This window comes from Brachyhypopomus gauderio, unplaced genomic scaffold (assembly GCF_052324685.1).
Source record: "Brachyhypopomus gauderio isolate BG-103 unplaced genomic scaffold, BGAUD_0.2 sc49, whole genome shotgun sequence".
In the NCBI taxonomy this organism is placed as follows: domain Eukaryota; kingdom Metazoa; phylum Chordata; class Actinopteri; order Gymnotiformes; family Hypopomidae; genus Brachyhypopomus; species Brachyhypopomus gauderio.
In genome coordinates this window covers 1,400,574-1,421,374 of record NW_027506874.1, presented here as the reverse complement: position 1 = coordinate 1,421,374, position 20,801 = coordinate 1,400,574, and the positions used below count along the sequence as shown (strand labels likewise).

The 20,801-nt window shown below is 42.9% G+C and overlaps 1 pseudogene; it reads left to right on the top strand.

The window, feature by feature from the left end:
- The first annotated feature begins 12,615 nt into the window (after positions 1-12,615).
- Positions 12,616-17,749, top strand: LOC143487662 (uncharacterized; annotated as a pseudogene).
- The last annotated feature ends 3,052 nt before the right edge of the window (positions 17,750-20,801 follow it).

Here is a 20,801-nt window from a genome sequence, read left to right as displayed (position 1 = left end):
GTTATGCAGGTTCTTATGGTCAGTTCTTACAGCAGCTCCCCGTCACCTACCCCATCATTTCTCTCCGCTGGTGTGAGCTACTGGCCGTTGACCTCCTCTACTCTTCGTCCGTTGGGACAGTACAGCTCCTACTCCAACATCCGAGGCGTCGAAAGAAAGAATGAGTATACCTCGATGTTACAACTACTAGCTTCAGGACACGACCCAATGCTCAAAATAATAAACAAAACGTCCATAACCAAAACAATATCGACTACGTTACCTAAAGCCTGTTCAAACAAAAGTAAATAAAATACAATAACCTACCCTAACTTCCTTTAACAAAACAAAGAGAACTGGATAAACAAAAAAGAGCGTCGTAGTCCTTTCTTCCCGTTTGGGCCGTATTAACAGTCATAAACTATTTACACAAATATTTATACATATGCACTCACACTATATATATAATCAGTGATTTTTGAGATAAGGGACAAAACACGTCTGCCAGATAAAACTCAAATAAATACAAATAACCAAAAGACTAACCAGGTCTCATAATATTACAATAAGTGAAACATAATAAAAAATAATATAAAATTAAATATCATAACTACCATCATCATACAATTAAGTCAATAATTTAATGAATATAAAAATATACCGTTTAATAAAAAACATACTTTAATATGCTTTTAAGTTGACATCGTCAGACATTTTTTTTTTTTATAAAAAAAAAAAAAAACAGGAGTTATTGTGGTCAGCTCACACACTATGGACCCCTTTACCACTTCCTGTTTCTTCCACATGCCACAAGACCACTGTAGCTCTGGTAAGTTATTTGATAATAGCTGGTGTGTCACAACCATAGTGTATCAACAACAAAATCAATTAAATGCAAGATCAGTTTGAATTTATTTTAAATAAAAGCTGAATTTCAGTAGTTTATAGATGCCAAGAGCAACTGATGATAAACAAGATGGCTCCTGTCAGAAATACATGTGTTAAAAGAGGTGGTAGGGTATTTTGTCAACTCCGTCAGCTGTCAACACCATCAGGATTTGTGTCTGATGGTGTTGATCCTTTCTCTGATTGTGTTGACAAATGACACTAAAGTGTGTTATTTAACTATGTTATGTAATATTACTTCCTATGTATTTTACTGCTATTTCTATTGTACAGATTTATGCAGATTGTCAAGCTAGAATAGCAAAAGGGAAGCTGTCAGTAGAGGAGCGTAAGAGAACGAACAGGGAGTATCAAAAAAGGAGAGAAAAAATTAATAGCCAGCTTGAGCTGAAGGAGAAAAGACAGGCAAAGGTGGAGAAATAGGGTGAAGGAGGGGAAAATAAAAAATATCAGGGATTTGGAAGAAAGAGCAAAGAGGCAAAAGAGAAGGTTTTGGAAACAAGCACAGAGAGAATCAAGAGAACGCAGAAAAAGAGCACAGGAAGGACAGCAGAATCTAGACACCCCTCCAGAGAGTCCTTTAGATGTTTGAGGAGCCAATGAGTAGTAGGCAGCTAGTTGCTGGTGAAAAGGTAAGATCCAGATCTAGACAAAGACATTCTAGAGAGATTGAAGCCCTGAAAGACAAACTTGATAAGTTACAAAGAGAGAAAGATAAGCTGAGAAAGAAACTTGAACGCAGAAAACAAGATCAATATGAGATGACACAAGACTCACCTCGGACCCAAACACAGATGATGCTTCAAGGGAGCAAACTCAGAAACCCTTTAATTAAAAGAATACTGCTCTTCCACCATGTGTTGACTTCAGAGCTGAAAAGAACTGCTCCTAATGCTCACAGAAGAGTATCGCAGCTCTCTATGTCTGGGCGAATACTCAAAAAATATCGTCTCATGCATCGGGTTCGTGAGTTTGGCTTGAGTTACAAAATGCTGGGAGAAAAGATGCCAAAACAAAGAAAGCCTGGTTTCCTCCAGACCATCTCCTCAAGTGTTCACCATTTTTTGGAAAATAATGCAAGAATAACAACTGATAAGCAAGACACCATCACTAGGAATAAAGTAAAGCGTCAAAGGATGATTCTGGAAGACAATATGCAAAACCTTCACCATGCATTTATCCAACAAAACCCAAACATTAAACTTAGTTATTCATCCTTCTGTGCATTACGTCCCTTTTATATAACATCACCAAGAGCCTCAGATCGAAAGACATGTCAATGTCAGTACCACGAAAATGCAAAATTGATGCTTGAGGTTCTGAAGTCATTCAAAGCTGTCATCCAGCAAACTTGAAGAGACATTCCAAGTTGTGTGTTGTTCTCCAGCTAGTGAATCTTGCCTTTTACGTTGTGTTAACAAATACTCAAGTCTTTCTCCAGAGCAAGAGAAAACCCAAGTGGAGTGGAAGCAGTGGAAACGTGATAAAGAGTGAACAGATGATGGAGCTCACACTAAACTTGAGAAGAACACCGGCACACTGCTTTTCATTCTCTACCAACAGAATTTAAGAAATGAAACAACTACGCATGTCCACTTAGTTCAAAATCAAACCAAGGAGTACAGGAACTTGATAAGAGATTGTAATGAAACCAGTTATTGTGCATGTTGACTTCTCTGAGGCCTGGAAATGTAAATACAGCTCAGAAGTACAGGCTTGTCACTATGAACAAAGCCTCCCACAGGTCACACTCCATACAGGCACGTTTCACACCAAGCATGAAAAAGTAGGATTCTGTGCAATCTCTGAGTCTAAGCGCCAGGATGCAGCAGCTATCTGGGCCTATATGGATCAAGTCCTGAAACATATTCTCACCGGATTTCCAAACATTAACACAGTTCACTTCTGGTCTGATGGTCCAAGCAAACAATACAAAAACAAAAATAACTTTCTTCTCCTCTCTCTTGTCCCTCCATAACTGTGATTCAAGAATGCCACATGGAATTATTTCTCTACATCCCATGGCAAGGGTGCCCCAGATGGCATCGGGGCAACAGTGAAGAGGTGTGCTGACAGTATTGTGCTGAGAGGTCAGGACATTGTGGATGCCAGAGCATTTTATGAGATGGTGTCCAGAAGCCTAAGTGGTGTCAAGCTACAGTACGTCACCAATGATGACCTCCAGTCTTATGACCGTCTACTCTTACAACCCCTGAAACCCATCACAGGAACAAGGAAGATGCATCAAGTAGTAACTCAAGGGAATATCATTGAATCAGAATCGCCTTTATTGTCACTATAATTTACATTACAATGAAATTTGATTCTACTCCAAAGGTGCTTGCCAGTACAGTAGATACACACGACATAAAACATACTCTATAAATTGAGGTAGTGCTGCATATACATGTTTCGTGGATTACTTGCGTGATATTTTGAATATTGCACAAGCTATATTACAATGTATGTTACAAATATTGCCCGTGGGAGTTATTTACATGGGTTATATTTCACATGGCTTGGGAATTTACATTTAGTGCAGTGATGGCTCTAGGATAAAAGCTGTCCCTGAGCCTAGGGACATCATTGCAGGCACCTTTCATGTTTTTGTAGTGAGCTACAGATCTGCCAGTGTTTCAGTCCCGCTATTTATTCTTTTGATGGCATCTCACAGGACCTAGATGAGCATGAGGGTTCAATGGCTGTAGAAATACGTCCTCTGGAGTTGTTGATGGAGGCCATGGAGAGAGAGCCCAGCAGTGGACCTATGGGCACAACAACAACTACAAGAGCCTGGTGATGTTCAGACTGGAGATCAGCTTGTTGTCATGTATGAGGATCAGTGGTGGCTGTCTAAAGCCTTAACAATTGACCAAGAGCACCAAGATGTCCAGGTTGAATTTTTTCACCCACACGGGCCACATGTTGGGTTTCAACAAAGACAAGGATGTCGGGATGTCTGCTTTGTGCCATTACCAAATGTTCTAGTCAAGCTCAATGACCCATCATCACCAGTTTGTACAAGCAGAACCAGGAAATATACCAAATATCTGCAGAAGTCATGGACTTCATAGATGAGGAACTCGTTAATAAACGAGTCCATTGACTGCCCTGAGCAGTGAAAATCTGTGACGTTTCTAAACTTTTATACCACAATTATACAAAAGTATTTTGTCCAAGGATGTTTTAAAATGATGAATGGTATGAATTGATGTTCTCTTGTTACGTTTGGGACGGGCAGGCATGACGCAAATGCAGAATTCAGGGGGTTTTAATAAGGAGAGTAACAATCACGACTATAACAAGAAGGCAGAGGGAGCTAAACAAAACCATGGGGGGAGGACACCAACTAAACAGGTAAGCTAAACAGGGAATGTTAACGTATAAACCATAACAAACCGAGAACTGAGTAAGCACACGGAGGGGAAGAACATAACGAGGGGAGCAAAAGATACAAGGATAACACAACAGTTAACAATGACTAAGCGAGTAAAGAAACACGGAACTACAAAGGATTACAAAAGACTAGGGATATGCATAGGGAAAACAAAAACGCTAAACATGTGAAGACAAAACCAGCGAAGGCTAAGAATGAAGCAGGGAGGGAGAACTAGAACCGTAACATGAACAGACTATGAAGCAGGGCAAAGGAGAAACGAAGGACTACACACAAGAACAATAGCATAAACAATCTATAGGCAACACAGAGGAACAGCGAGGACTCACGTACAGGGAATGACCAACAACGGAGAACAACACTAGGGGGTTTTTATACACAGAGACAAGACGGTGAAACTAGACTCAGGTGTGCGAGACTAACGACGAGGGCGTGACAGACAGACGGAGGGACGAATGGGAGCGGGAGCTAGGCGGGACCAGGGAGGAGGGAGGGGCTGGACGTGACAAATATCTTAATCCCTCAAGGATTCCTAATAAAATTGTTGCATTTCCAAAATAAATGAGTAATTTTCATGCTTCTAAATATCACTGTTTCTTATGGAGATTAAATACAAACTTTTCAAATATATGTGACCTTAACTGTAATAATTCCCACTGAATAATCTACCTTTTAAAAAGAGATATAAAGTGATATAATTAATTTGTTCATAAAACAGAGAACAAAGAAACTGCAAAGAGTCAAAATATCTGAAATAGGTTAATTCAAAATGTATTTCTTTACATCTCTATGTGTCTGATGGTGTTGACAAAAATCTAGTACTGATTCCACAAACATGTAAATTATAAAATAATGTTACACTTGGGAGGTTGTTCCAAAACATGGTAAGATAGCCAAAGCCTCATTCAACATGAAAAGATTAAAAAAATTATCAAGAAATATTTTTGTTATATATATATATATATATATATATATATATATATATATATATATATATATATATTTGTTTTGTGATCAAGAATCACTGATATAACGAAAACAAAGACATTTCATGTAACAACTAATGCTTAGCTGCATCCTTGGGCATCCCCATGCAGTTAGAATGGTACATTCGACTATGACGTTCATAGTCGACTAGGGGGTATAGTCGAATCAGCGACTATTGCAGGTCACCCCTAATATATACATCAGCTACCAAACCAAAAGGGGCAATTTCTCGAGATCGGGGTACAATATTACTCAAACAAACCGGGAGGTCAGATCACAGATATTAGCAACTACACACGTAACTACACCAAACTACACCAGACACCAAAGTGGAGAAAGATTCCCCTTGTCTCACTGCATTGTGGGTCTTTTAAAGGCGGAACTGTGGGTCTTGGGCAGAAAACAGCCAATCCAGGAACCAGGAAAAGAAAGCGAGACATGGTGGGAGGAGAGACACATCTGCACCTGGAGCGTCAGACACGAACAACGCAACGACCAACATTGGTCGTAACACTCGACAAAGAAAGGGTAGTTAGGGTTAGGCTGCTGCAAAATAGGGGCAGAAGTAAACGCTGCATTCAGGTTTCTTCACCCCACCTGAGGTGTTGAGCTCCACCATGGAGCAGGTCTGTGAGGGGCCTAACCAGGGTGCTAAGTGACTGGAAGAAATGACGATAGAAATTGGGAAACACCAGGAACTGCTGGAGCTTACGGCAAGTTTGGGGTCTTTTCCAGCCAATCACTGCCTCCATCTTGCATTGTTGCATGCGTACGGAGCCCAGCCTAATAATGTACCTCAGTGAGGTGAAACTCACACTTCTCAAGCTTGTAATACAACTGATTGCACAAGAAAAACTCCCTCAAGACCTTATTGATGAACGCCTCTAACACTGAGGGAGCTGTGGCGAGGCCATACGGCAGCACTCTGGGCCGTGGTGGTACTAAAGGCCGACTTCCACTCAACCCCCTCATAGATGTGGATGAGGTTGTAGGCACCGCGTAGATCAAGTTTGGTGAAGTACCACACCTCCCTCAGCTGCTCTAGTGCGGCTGGCACCAATGGTGGTGGGTAGGGGTGTTTCACCAAGAGGGAACTGAGCCCTTGGGAATCTACGCAAGGTCTTTAACAAAGAAGACACTAGCAGATCTGGTGATGTGGAAGGAGGATGTAACCCTGAGCTAGAAACTCCATGATGTCCTGCTCCATTATCTGCTCCTCTTCTTGTGACAACGGGAAGTCAAGTCAAGAGGTTTTATTGTCATTTCATCTACATATGGAGTACACAGTGAAATGAAACAATGTTCCTCCAGGACCATGGTGCAACATAAAACACAGTGCAGACAGAACATAAGTGCAACGGACAGACTGTACACAATACAGACAGTACAATATACAATATACATAGTGCAAACAGACACTTCACTAGACAGAGAAGTGTAAGACGTAGGTTCGGTTAATGCAAATTGTGCCGTGTGCAATACTGGGAGGTGATCAATTCCATGAGTCAAGTTGTCCATCCTGCTCATAGCATAATCCATGAGATGGCTGGGAGATGCTGTAGACACACATCTGGGCAACAAGTTCACTACTGGGCAGTTCTTGAACAGTAACTAAGGTTAACCAAATGAAGAAAAACAATGAAAGAATACTAATGCATGGCTTAGATTTCACTTGGCTTTATACAAAGAAATCAAGGTCACATGCAGGGTTAAATGCCTTTGATGGAGGACAGGAAGTACATCAGGCATGGAGAAAGGTGAGGAGTTAGCACATGTTGGTGTTAGTCTGTTGGCTGGAACAAACCTAACAATGTTTTAAAGGAAAGATCTTGCTGGACTAAAACATTTGGGTTAATGACCAGTTAGAGTGTGGCTTCTTGTGAGATCTAGTAAAATGTAAATGGGGGTTTAACTGAGGTGTAATGACTCATCCTATCCTGTGATAGACAAGTATTTAAACAACCGAAATGCATTTCTAATGCTGCTATTGCTAAGTTTAGACTTGAGCATCAGGAGCTGTCATCATGCAAAAACAACCAACATCTCTAGTGGTTCTGAAGAATAGCATTATGCAATTTATGCCAGACTTATTTGGCCAAGTCTGCCCAAAGTCTGAGAAAATGTGAATGGCAAACAGTTTCACTAGTTGTTGGACAAAGCTGGACTGCCATACAGTGTTCCTAAAGTTAACAGCTCTTGCTATGCTGGTAGCGAAGAAGAGTGAGGGGTAAAAGGTAGTAAAAAGGTTAGGAGGTAACACCAGGTACACCCCCCTTAGAAGAGAACCTATTGCATTGAAAGTGCAGAAATGTGAGCGGAGATGATGCCAGGAACATCTCCCTTTAAAGGGTTAAGCTGGGCGTACACTGTACGATATTTTAAATCGTGTACTCAGCTCCAGCTCAAACTGTACGACTAAATCGCAGGGTTTAAAAGTTCACAGCTCACGATTCATATACTCACACTATATGACCCGACACTCTCATGCGACCTGACTGCTCACACTATACGTCCTTACACCACATATCGGACTCTTGTATCCAGAACTGCATCATAAAAATGGGAGAAGAAAAAGTATAAGAGCCCAGAAGTGGAGAGACGCTCACCTAAAATGTCCACAAAAAAAACGTGATGCCTTGGCAATTTGTGCCATTCTGTGTTTAGAAACACCTAAAAAAAGGCGACGTGCATGGACAAAGAAATGGCTGACCAGACGCAGGTTTTCACCTCATTCACTGAAAAAGTACCATTACCTTGTGTTTTATGATGTATATTTGCAACTAGCAATTATTGCTTGCTAATCAAACAATATTTCAATGATTTCATCAAAAAAGAAATTCACTCGCACATGCGCGCGCACACAGAGGATTTTACGTCCTCTTCTGCCGTTCGCGCATGCGCAGTGTGAGAGGTTGTGGAGAGTCGGCTCGTGGAGCTGCTTCAACAGTGCGATACTCTCACGAGGAGTGATTTGAATTTCAAACATGTTTGATATTCTTGCGACGCTGCAATTTCTGATCGGGAGTTGGTCGTGAGGTGTGAATCGCTCCTCGTTTACCTGTGTAAACTACGCGATGCACGACATGCGATTGAGCTGAAACTTGGCCCGATCGCAAAAATAGTCGCACGAGTGAAAAATCGGCTGAAAATGGGCCAAAAATCGCCCAGCTTTAGAGATCTGGAAACATAGCTAGATGTTTACAGGCTGAAGGTTTACATGTAACTTCATATAATGTCAGTTCTACCTCCCCCTGGCTCAGGCTGGAGGTCCACTAACTGACCCTTATCTATGGCTGTCCCCCCTTCCACTGGTTCTGCCTCTCTTTCCACCTCTTGGCTCTGTCCCTGTGACGAGAGTAGTGAGAGGGGCCTGCAGAAAGAACAGTGTCTGGATTTACAGGGAAAACATAGGGAGGTTCTTGGAGCTCTTTGGAGTCTCCTTCAAGCATACTGGGCTGCACAACAGTCTCCCAAACTGTCTGCGTGGTCTTTCTGATCTCACGCATCGACAGGTCACCTTGGCGTGCTAAGAGTGTGACATGGGTTCTCACACAAGGGTGGAGATTGTGCAAAAATAGGGATTTGAAGGTTCGGTCTTCTGTGAGACCTGGTCCATTTCTTCCCTGGAAAAATGTTTGTTTCAAGCGATTAAAGTAATCCCTGGGATGCTTTGAACGCTTGTGCTTAATTTTAATGGCCGACATGAATGCTGACGCTTCGTCAAAGAAAGGGGAATACTCCTCAGCGAGGGCTTTACAAAGCTGAGTGTAACTGTCCCTAATGGAGAACGGCTGTGACTCTATGAACGTGTGAACTGATCTAGAGGTGGTTTTCCATATTAGCTTCACTTTCTCTCGTTCTGTTGCATAAGGCAAGTCCGAGAGGCTATGCTCAATTTCTTTGAGGTAGTCTTCAACATGGTAGTTTGAACTTGCTGGGTCGAATGGCTCCATGTCCTTGGCTAGTGAATCTAGCAGCTTTAAACGAGGGAAATTTTCAAGGACATGTCTATTAGAATAGGAAGGTGGACCTTCATTATCCAAGTGGTGTAACTCTTGGTCAATAGGATGCCTACTGCCTCCTGTCTCTCTGTGCATAGGTGGCAGTAATGAGTCCTTATGCATCTCAAGTTGGGAAATATCCGCATTTCTCCTTGAGGAAAGAGCTGTAGCATGGTCGTCACTGTGCCAGCCTGTGCGTGGGTCAGTGGAATGATGCTCAGCATTTAGGTAAGGCCTGTTATCTGCTCTACCTGGTGAGATGTCCCTTGTCTGTACGTTCTGCCAGTGGTGTACATCAGCATGCCTCCTGCCATCCTGCTCTGTGTCTATAGGGGGCAACAGTGAGCCTTTGTGCATCTCAAGTTGAGAAATACCTGCATTTCTCCTTGAGGAAGAAGCTGGAGCATGTACGTCACTCTCCCAGCCTGTGCGTGGGTCAGTGGAATGATGCTCAGTGTTTAAGTAAGGCTTCCTAGCTGCTGTACCTGATGGGATGTCCCTGGTCTGGACATCATGCAGAGAATAAGGAGGGCCAAAAGACATAGCAGGATTAGTATTACTCTTTTTGTTACTCAAGAGTAAGGGGGCAGAAGCTAGGGACGAGTAAGAGGGCTCTGCTGACTCGTAGCAAGAGGATGCAGATGGGGCATCTGCTCTAGGAGGGTGACTCTCCACAGAAGCTTCACTCTGAGCTTCAGAAGCTGAATATGATCCATATATCATATGGATACTCTGGGGAAGAACTAGTTACATCTAATCTAAGACTCATGGGGAGTGGAGCCGGGGCCTTAGGATGTACAACAGGTGCATCATCACCTGTGGAATGCTGACCATGTTGGCTGTTGGTTACAGTACCTAGTGTAGAAGGTCTAGAGGTGCCAGAACTAGTTATAAGGAAATCTTGCGCTCTCGCACGAGCAAGCTCACTCTCCCTTTGGAGGCGGGCAGTTTCTGTTAAGCCCGTGTGATGTTCACTTTCGGTGAGCACGTCATTCAGCGCGTGAGTGGTCAGTTGAAGGTTGTGGCGAAGGCTCTCAACCTCAGAACTGAGCTTAGCAGTGTCCTGTTTAAGAAGTCTATTTTCCTTGCGTAGTGCCTCTACTTCTAAGCGAGCCTGCTGCTGACATAGAAGGAACATTTTAAAAACTAGATCTGGAACGGTAGGGGTCTCCTCAAATGAGTTCTTTAGAGGTTTGTCAACTTCCTTTCTACCTGGTTCAAGCATCTGAAGGAGCTGAACAACCAAAGATTGACAAGTATTCTGCTTTAGGAAAGCCATGGTTAGTCTAAGTGTACCTATAGACTAGTTCAAAAGGGACAAAATCAAATCAGCTTCAGTACAATCTGGCTTAGCTATTGTGCCAGGACCTTGTGTCTAGCAAGTGTGTGCAGGTAAAAATGGTAATTACCTAAGTAGACAAGCCAAATTGAAACTGGGGGAAAAAAAAGTTGTGCTAAAGGTGATTATGGTCTGAACTAAACACTAGCACACTGGACCAAAGTCTGCAACAGTGAAGTTATACAAAGACAGTGAAGTCTGATAACTGCTAAATAATTATCCCAAAACTTCTGCAGTACAGGGGAAATCAGTGGGATGCCACACAAGTTAAAGCAACTGAGTTACTATGGAGTAATCAGAAATTAAATGAGTAAAATAAATATACCGATCTTCAGTTGATTGCTCGAAGAATGTGAATAGTAACCAAATGGTAACCACTTTTGAATGACATCAACACAGACAATTTGATTAAAATAAATGATACATTTATTTAAAACCAACTATCCTAAAACAAACAGTATCAACAAGGATCAGTAAATTTACAGTGAAGACTCAGCATCTAGTGTGTGTGTGTGTGTGTGTGTGTGTGTGTGTGTGTGTGTGTGTGTGTGTGTGTGTGTGTGTGTAAAAAGGGGAGGAGTAAGTGCGCGCTTGTGCGCGTGTGAGGAGGCCGGAGTTGTAGTCTCAGTTCTCCTATGGAGAACAAAGCAACTAAAATGGCGCCGACTTTAAACAGTAGAGCAGCGCGACTATGTTAATGAGCTCAGCTGGTTTATTCCAACGTGGTCAGAACAAAGAGTAATGGTGCTGGCTTAATAACTAAAAATTAATGTGGTGTGTCTGAGAATGGGGAAGACTACAAGTTGTCCATTAATCAGATAAATAAAAGATGGTGGCATGCACAGCAAAGAGAACTTTGTATATACAAATCTTAATGAAGACTATCTAAACAAAGTTGAACACAAAACACTAAGAAGGTTTTAGTTAAACTTAGATAACTATGCCCTTTGATAAACTATGCCCAGCGGTAAGACTTTCACATGTTGAAGGTTTTGGGTAGTGTCGTCGTCCTCCCTGAATTAGGAGGGAATTTCCACCACAGGCTCCTCGTTGATAAAGCGATGTCGTCCAGGTGTGCTGGGAAACGTCCTTCTGGATATGAAGTCCAGGAATGAGAGTCTCGTTCACGGTTTAACTACAGGGAATTGATCGCCTTTGTTTCAGTCCGTGTGGCCGCGTCATCAAGCTTGATCGAAGTAGTTCGGTGAATCTGTTGTCGCAGTAACGTTGATCAGTTGATGGTTAGATTACACCGTAACTCGGGCTCATTAATTAAGTAATACGACTTTCAGCTGTTAGTCGTACCAAAGTTCGTGTGTTCTCAAAGAAAACCGGAGAGAGAGAAATGACGGAGCCTCTCTTTAATAGGTCTAACCTCGGTGTCGGTCAAACCAGAGAGAGAGATATTATGGAGCCTCTCTTTAATAGGTCTAACCTATGTGTCGGTCAAACCAGAGAGAGAGTGATGAATGGCTGTTCAGGGTATTTAAACACCTGAACTGTAGACACACCCTTACTTCCGTCAAAGCAAGCTTGTTCAATGTGTTGCCAGTGGTACTGCCACCTGCTGGTTTAGCATGGTACCTACACATCGCTGAGGTCGCTGTACTCTGGTGGGATCTCCCGCTTTTTCCCAGCCTCAGGGCTCTTCACAGAGGTGGACTGGAGAGGCACGGCCTGTGGGATGTGCACCTTGGAGCACAGGGGGGTCCAGCCCATTATACAGTTCCTGTCCCATGACGTGTGTGGGTTGTGTGTTTTGAGCCAGGGAAGGTCCAGGGTGATGGCGTAACACATGTTCGGTAGAATGTTGAATGTTATGAGCTCAGAGTGCTACACAACAGTGAAGGTTGTGTGGGGGCAGCGGTGTGTGACCAGACCAGAGCCCACAGGTCCACCACAGGTATAGTACTGTGATCCGTCTCAATGAGCTCAGGGGAATAAGCCACATGCCCAACTCCTCCACCAGCTCCTCCACCCGCTCCTCCACCCGCTCCTCATTCATCATGTTGCCGGGGGCGCCTGAGTCCACTAGAGCAGAGACAGAGAGGGAGTGGCCACCATGTGAAACATGTTGCTGGTATTGTGAACAGATGCTGTGCTGGTTCAGCACTTACGTGGCCCCTCCCCCTCTCCCTCCGCGGGGGAGATGATGGAACAGGCGGACGGGCACCACCGATCTGCATTGGATCGCTGCCGCTTGTGGCGTTTTCTTCACCTAGCAGAGTGGTCTCACTACACGGCGTAGGAAGTGGGCGTGGCAGGGCACCGCGTTCATGTCCTGCTTACATGACAGTTCAGCTGAAAGTTCGGCTCTGAGTCCATAATAAATAAATGCGTTGATAAGGGCCGTGTCATTCTACCATGTACACGCCACCATAGTGTGAAAGTCCATGGTGCACTCTGTGGTGCTACACGAACCTTGTTTAAGCTGCAGCAGCGACTGGCCACATACTCAGCCCTGACCAGGGTGGTTGAAGACCTCCTTAAACTCTGCAACAAACACAGTGTAGTTCTGTAGGAGAGGTGAGGAGGTTGAGTACAAGATGGTCCACCAGGGCCGGGCTCTTCAGGTCAGCAGCGAGATCATAAACGCTACCTGAGCCGGATGTGGCAACACTGGCTGGTAAGCAAAGTATATTTCACACTGCACCACAAACCCCTCACACTGCTCCAGATCCCCTGAGTAATGATCTGAACAGGTGATGTGACTTCTGTACGGCGAGGGGCTCGTGGTGCTACCAGACCATAACGGCTCTCCTGGCCTATTATTATTATAATTAACAATTATTATAATCTTCTCTGGTGTCTTTAGTGTTCAGTACAGTCTGTTCTTGTTCCTGGTTAGTGGCTGCTCTGATCCAGAATGTGATAGATGTGCACAGTTCAATGATTGAGAACTGATATAAAATATTAAATACAATATTAAAACAGTAAACAAGATTGCAGTAATGTAATGTTGTAATGTATGAAAGACACAAAGAGGGATCTTGGTGCAAAAGCTCAATGTTTTATTTTGAATGGTGTGGGTGATAGCTCGTGTCACTGTGTTGCGGTAGTCGATCCAGTCCGAGGTCGTAGGGGATAAGCAGAGTCCAGGAGGTATCCATGGATCAGGCAGGAGAGGAGGTCTAGGGAACAAGCAGAGGTCGGTACACAGAATGAGAACAGCCAGAATATAACGCTCAGTAGTGAACATAGTTGGCAATACTTTGCGTCTAGGAAGTGGGACGAGAGTGATTAAATACGCTAGGAATGTGGGCGTGGTGATAGGAAACAGCTGTACGAGGCGCAATCAGGTGACATTCCTGACAAATGTGAATATAATATACAGAATAATCATGTAGTAAACAGGGAAGTCAGTACTGATGAAAGGAGAGAGTGGATCACCCTGTACTGTATTCTGGTGTACAGGATGTATATGTATGTAACTCACAACTTTGTGTTTGGTTCTGGTGATGTATTTTGTAACCAATCAAGTTATGTATTCTTGTGCAATCTGATGTTATCTGGACCAGTCATATTACATGAGAGTGTCAGGTGAAAAGAGGGAACACAAACCATATTTGGTCAGGAGATGCAAATCTTAGAGACGCACACCCTGTATAAAGAATCTTCATTTTCACCTGTAGATTCACAGAGAACGTGTTACACACATGAGAAGAGTCTCTGGTTTCTTCACCAATTAGACACCAATTTTTTTCAGTCATGTTTCAATATTACCATCATAATTGTAATTTTGTGCTGACTGAGACTGTGTGTGTTCCAGGTGTGCTGGGTGAAGACATGTGGGGTGTAACTTACACTCATGAACGTGTGTGTGTTCTCAAAGGATCGTCTGTTCAGCTCTCCTGCTCCTACAAATACCCTGCAGGACTCACAGTGACAGTCATTCTGGTACATTAACTGGTCTGGTACTGAACCTGTGGATGTGAGACAGGAAGAGGGGTATTATGGGAGAGTGCAGTATAGACACAACTCCCAGAACACCTGTCGTATGACACTCACTCACCTGAGAGAGAGTGACGCTCACACATATAAGTTCAGATTCTACACTGATAATTCTACAGTTAAATACACTGATGAACCTGGAGTCACTCTGTCTGTCACAGGTAATTGTTCTTAACATAAAACATTTTGGTTTAGCATCAAAATGTTTTATGAAACAATACTAAACATTGTTAATAAAATCACTCACAGGTCTAACGGTTACAGTGTCAGATACTCCACCTGTGATCTGTCCAACAACCCCACCTACATCTGGTTCAGGAATGGACAGCCTGTATCCAACCACAACACACTTGTCCTGGATGTGTATGACAGTAGTTGGAATGCAGGCAGCTACTCCTGTGCTATAAGAGGACATGAGGAACTCCGTTCTCCTGCTGTCTGTGAGACGCCCACTTTAAACTGATTCTGGTTATTTATAGTAAACATGTTCAGAGACACTTTGCTGGGTGGTGCTGATGTCAGAGTTGTGGTTTAATATTCTTGGTGTTTCTGGTTTTGTTTTCATTTACTTTCTCTGTTTCAGGTGTTTCTAAAGATTCAGATCAGAACTGCTGGAGTGTCACTTATTCTGCCACTATCTGTGCTCTGATTGGCTCATCACTGGATTTACACAGTAACTTCACTTTCCCTAATAATAAGAAGGTGACAAAGTCATTCTGGCACATTAACTGGCCTCCTGGTTCTGAGCCTGTGGATGTGAGACAGGAAGAGGGGTATTATGGGAGAGTGCAGTATAGACAGAACTCCCAGAACAACTGTAGTATGACACTCACTCACCTGAGCGAGAGTGACGCTCACACATATATGTTCAGATTCTACACTGATGATCCTACAGGTAAATTCACTGGTGAACCTGGAGTCATTCTGTCTGTCACAGGTAATTATAACATAACACATTTTAGTTCATCATCAAAATGTTTTATGAAATAATACTAAACATTGTTAATAAAATCACTCACAGGTCTAACAGTTACAGTGTCAGACAGACGTGGTGTAAAGAACCTGACCTGTAGCTCCACCTGTGTTCTGTCCAACAACCCCACCTATATCTGGTTCAGGAACGGACAGAGAATGTCTGACTGCACATCCGTCTCCTGCTCTGTACCTGCAGACAGATGTGCAGACAGATACAGCTGTGGTGTTGAAGGACATGAGAACATCACCTCTCCTGCAGTGTGTGAGTGCAGTTTACAACACACACAACCCACACGCAATCCACACGCAACCCATACACAACCCACACGCAACCCACTCATAATTATCAACCACTAGTGTTATTTGTTAGCTGTAACTAAAGCACCTCATTAACAACAATAACATGGAAAACTGTATTAATCTCCCAAGCAGATTCCCCTAGAGGTTTAGAGGTTGTGTTTATTTTTAAAGTTAACACCGTGTTTGTGTTCAGATTCCCCTAGAAACACCAGCACAGTGGTGGTTCCCTCTGGAGAGAGAGTGGAGGGAGGTTCAGTGACTCTGACCTGCAGCAGTGATGCAAACCCTCCTGTTCTCAACTACTCCTGGTTTAAGCAGAGAGCAGCTGCAGACACACTGCTGGGAACAGGCCAGAACTACAGCATCACCAACATCAGCTCCCAGCACAGTGGACTCTACTACTGCACCGCTCACAACCAGCTAGGACAGCACAACTCCACCACCGCCCTGCTGGACGTGTTATGTAGGTGCAGTTTGCTGTGTGAGATCCTCTTGTGTTGGGAGTGTAATATGTTCAGTGACGTGTTGATTTTCTCTGCTCTTCAGACCCTCCCAGAGTCCCGTCTGTTACTGACCGTGTGTCTGGGGACTTGATCACCCTGCTGTGCTACAGTGACTCCAACCCCAACAGCACTTACACCTGGTACAGGAAGACAGGAAGTGATGTCATACCAATTGGAAATGGCATCAGTTTAACTTTAAATGCAAGTACAATTGGACCTTTCTACTGTGGGGTGAAGAATCGCTTTGGATCATCCAATTCAACAGAACGGCCCTTCACATCAGGTACGGTGTGGGCTGGGCGGAGTTCCTACGCTGGTTAGAGACACTCAGCATGTAGACTGAGGTGGTCTTGATCTCTCTTCTCTGGTTCTGTTGCATTTGAGTTCACTGAGTTCTGTGACTGATTGCATCTGTGTGTTAAGTCTTACTCGTGTGTGTAAAGTCTTCTCACTGTTGCAGATAACACAACTGTGATGTATACAGCTGCTGGAGTCACTGTGGGTTTGTTTCTGGTACTCGTTGCTGCCCTCCTGTGGATGAGGTGAGAAGTGCAAGACACATTTATCCCTCTGGGGTTTCTTCATAAGATTTATCATATATATAAACTCTGGTCCACTACGTGGGTCAGATGTTTCTGCTGATGTTTCTGTGTTGTTCTTACAGAAGTCAAGCTGCAGCTCCCAGGAGAAGATGTGAGGAGAACAGTGTGAATGTGAGTTTTAGTGAGAAACTCAGGACAGACGTGAGGCTTCATAATGACCCAAATGGTTTCTTTACTGGGTCTGAGGTTCTACTGGGCTGTACAGGCAGTGACAGACTTTACAGTGGCTGGTTTTATGGTGGTAGGCTTTACATCACTTCACGCAGAGAACACCTGAAATCTCATGTCCCATTCTGTCCTGAGTATTTCTGTCTCTGCATGACACATCTGACATCTCAGATCTGACCATGACCTCTGACCTCATGCAGGTGGCCTTCCTAGACAACCAGGATGACATTTACACCATCGTTTATTTCACCTGCACCCCCACACAGGAAGTGTCTCTGTGCTCCAGACGTATTGGCGCTTCAGTTTGTGGTTAGATGAACTTTGGCAGTCACACTGCTGCCACCCAGTGAGCATATCATGTCATTACACCTACTATAATTTAAAATGTTTACAATGCTGCAGCTGATTACATTTCCCAAAGAAATGACACAAATCTGTTCCACTCTGCTAGTGACACAATCCTCTCTGTGTGTTCCACAGGTCTGAAGGATCTGATGACCCGTGTCAGATCTACAGTCAGGTCCATAAACCCAAACCCCACACATAAGCAGCGTAACACCCTCACCGTGAGCTCAGAGCTCTGGTCTCTAACAGCAGAACATGCAGCAGCTCTGGATCCTGGAGAAACGCTGAGAAGTTGAATTTCAGTTTTCCAACAATCACCGTTCAGCCAGACAGGAGGGAGTCTGGTGACGTTGGGCCACTTTACTACCGTAAAAGGTCTTTGGTTGTTCCTATCTGAACACAGGAGGCTGATACCAGTGTTAGTACTGGACTAGTATTCATGCACTGAACATGCTTGAATTGTGCTTAGTTGTTAGATGTTACATATGTATCCACGATATGTTAACAATATGTTTGTTTTAACCTTAATGTGTAATCAGTACACAGTGTAATGGCATTCGTCTGGTGTTTGTAGTAAACTCTGATCTTGGTTCGTTTGGGCTATTGTAAAGAACATTGTCATAGTACTGATTGCTAAGATAATACAAGTATGAAAATATAGTGTGCATATTGAATCTTAATTTTTAGTGCTAAGTAGTATTTCAGTAGTTAGTGTTTTACATGTGTCTACATATAAAGTATAAGAATATATCTTATTTTATATTTTACTTGCAGTGTGATTTGTGATTTCTATAATTTGAACTTTCAAAAATGAAAGTAACTTTGTAACTTTTCAACATTACTGATTATTTCTTACAGTAATTTTGACTCTGGCTGGTTTTGCTTGGATTGTATTTTTGTGGTTTGACCTGGACTGTATTTTTGACCACACTGAATTCCACTATTGGCTGGTGGTAGACGCCATGCAGAGGGTTATTGTCCCATCATGGTTCCTGATCCTCCTTGTTACCATCCTCGGGTGTGAAGTTCTCACTTCAGTGTGTTTGGATCTTGGTTGATTCATCCTGGATATTCACCCATATTCCCCCTTCACTAGTGCACAGTCTGCATGCTGGATTTGGGATGAAACCACCTGTCACTCACATCAGTGTTTTATTCTTTATTCTGTTTTTGTTTCCCATGTGTTTCTCCTGCCACGCCCATGCCATTTGTAACTCCGCCCCCTGATTATCATTCCCACCTGCTTCGAGTTGTTTCTCTTGTTATTCCAGTGTATTTAAACCCTCTTCTTTGTCTTGTTTGGTGCTGGTTATTGAATGTATTTGTTGTTTTTTTTGGTATCTGATTGCTAGTAAGTATTGAGATCTTTCTGATTAATGTTTGTCTGTATTGTAACCTGTGTGTTATTTCCAGTTTATGTTGGAAAGTGCACACTAGTTATCACTAGAGGGGTGTGGTACCCAGGCCCAGTGCCAGTGTAGCAGTTGGGGTTAAGTGCCTTGTTCAAGGACACTTCAGCCATGGCCTTGGGAATCGAACCCACTACCCTCCGGTCATAAGACCAGACTAATTTTGATTCATTTATCTGTTCTTGCTGTATCTTGCATCTCTTGTTTGTCCATCTGTTTCCTTCTTTTAATTAAAACACCTTCACTTGTGATTCACTCACACTTCTGACTCGACCCCAGTGTGTTAGACGCACCTTTTAATTTAATTGAATTCATTGAGTGAATTTAAAAACCTGAAAGACTAAAAAAAGCCTAACGTTTCTCTGGTCAACACTAAAAATTGACTGGCTGCACATGCTTCTTAGCACCTGACACATCACCTCCTGTTCTTGCTCCGCCCCCTGACACGCCCCTCATTATGACTGACGCTTGTCCTGCTTTTGTGGACAATGTTACGTTTGTTCCTGGTTTGTTTATCCTTGGCTCCTTGTGCTCTGTACACCTAGTTTAACACGCAGCTCTCTCTGACTTACATTTTATTAATCACATTTTTCTTTTTATTAATGTTTTAATTTGTCTACCAGTTCTTGGTAAAGCACTTTGGTTTTACAGTTTCATGTCCCTAACCATCTGGTGTATGTAGCCTACTGCTACTACTGATCACTCATCTCCTCTCCCTCTAACTCTAAATCTAAAGCTCTGAGGTTCTTAATCTATCTGCCCCTTTTGTCTGTTTTCTGCTTATCTAAAACTGCAGGGCTTTCAAAACTGATTTAGCTTCTCTTCCTTGACGTCACTTACCTCACCAAGTCAGCGTTTCTGTCTCTGCTGTGAAACCCAGATCTGTGTTATCCACTGTGCTCTCTGGTTCATTAGAAGAACTGGCAGGTGTCTGGAGCATTTCTCACATTCTCCCAACACTGAACTGGAAACAAGGCTGCTGTGATCTCTGTACATCATACTTTTCTGAAATATTAAATTGTGTAGATCATAAATCTGATCAGCTTTTTATCTACTGTTAAAAGGGCTGATGTCTCTAACCTGTCACATCAGTCTGTAACTTACAAACCATTATGTTCCACCTGCTCTGAGATTAGGACCTGTTAACCCCATTATTAAGAAATAATGGCTTTCTTAAAAACAGTGTTATAGGCTGACATACATATGACACTAAAACAAATATACGGCTTTTACATTGTGGTGTGAAGTGTAGGGTTGGGGTCATAACTACAATCATCTGACTTCACACTTGCACTCAACACACCTGATCCAGGTAACAGGCTTTTATACAGAGTTGTATAGTAACGAAGTAGAACTACTTCACTACTGTACTTGAGTACTAAAATGCTGTATCTGTACTTTACTGGAGTATTATTTTTTTTCTCCTACTTCCACTTTTACTTCACTACATATTTTCCATCAGTTTAATACTTTTACTCCGATATATTTTTTACGTGCTGTATAGTTACTCGTTACAATTATAAACGTGTTAGCTGGCGCTGTCACCGGGTCAAGCGATCAGGCTGTCTCATGAGAAAACTGCGCATGCTCCGGTCGCGTCTCGTTTACTCTGCTGCTGCCTTCACTCAACACTTGAGCTTCGTAATCTAGGTTCACTTGACACGTCGTGACTAGAGACAGTGTTTGCGTTTGCTGGAGTGAAGGTAAATTCCTATAGGATGAAGTGCCATCTCTGCCTCCCTAAAGAGGGTGAAATATTGGCCTTCAAAAATTCACCTTCGAACTTGAAGAAACACATCAATGTAAGTTATAAATATAACGCACAGAAGACACACCAGCTTGAGCTGTCGGTAAGCGCTAGTTAGGTTAGATATCTTAGCTAACGAACCTAATTATGTTCATGACGTGCTGCAGTGTTCACTTATTAGCTGGCAATCAT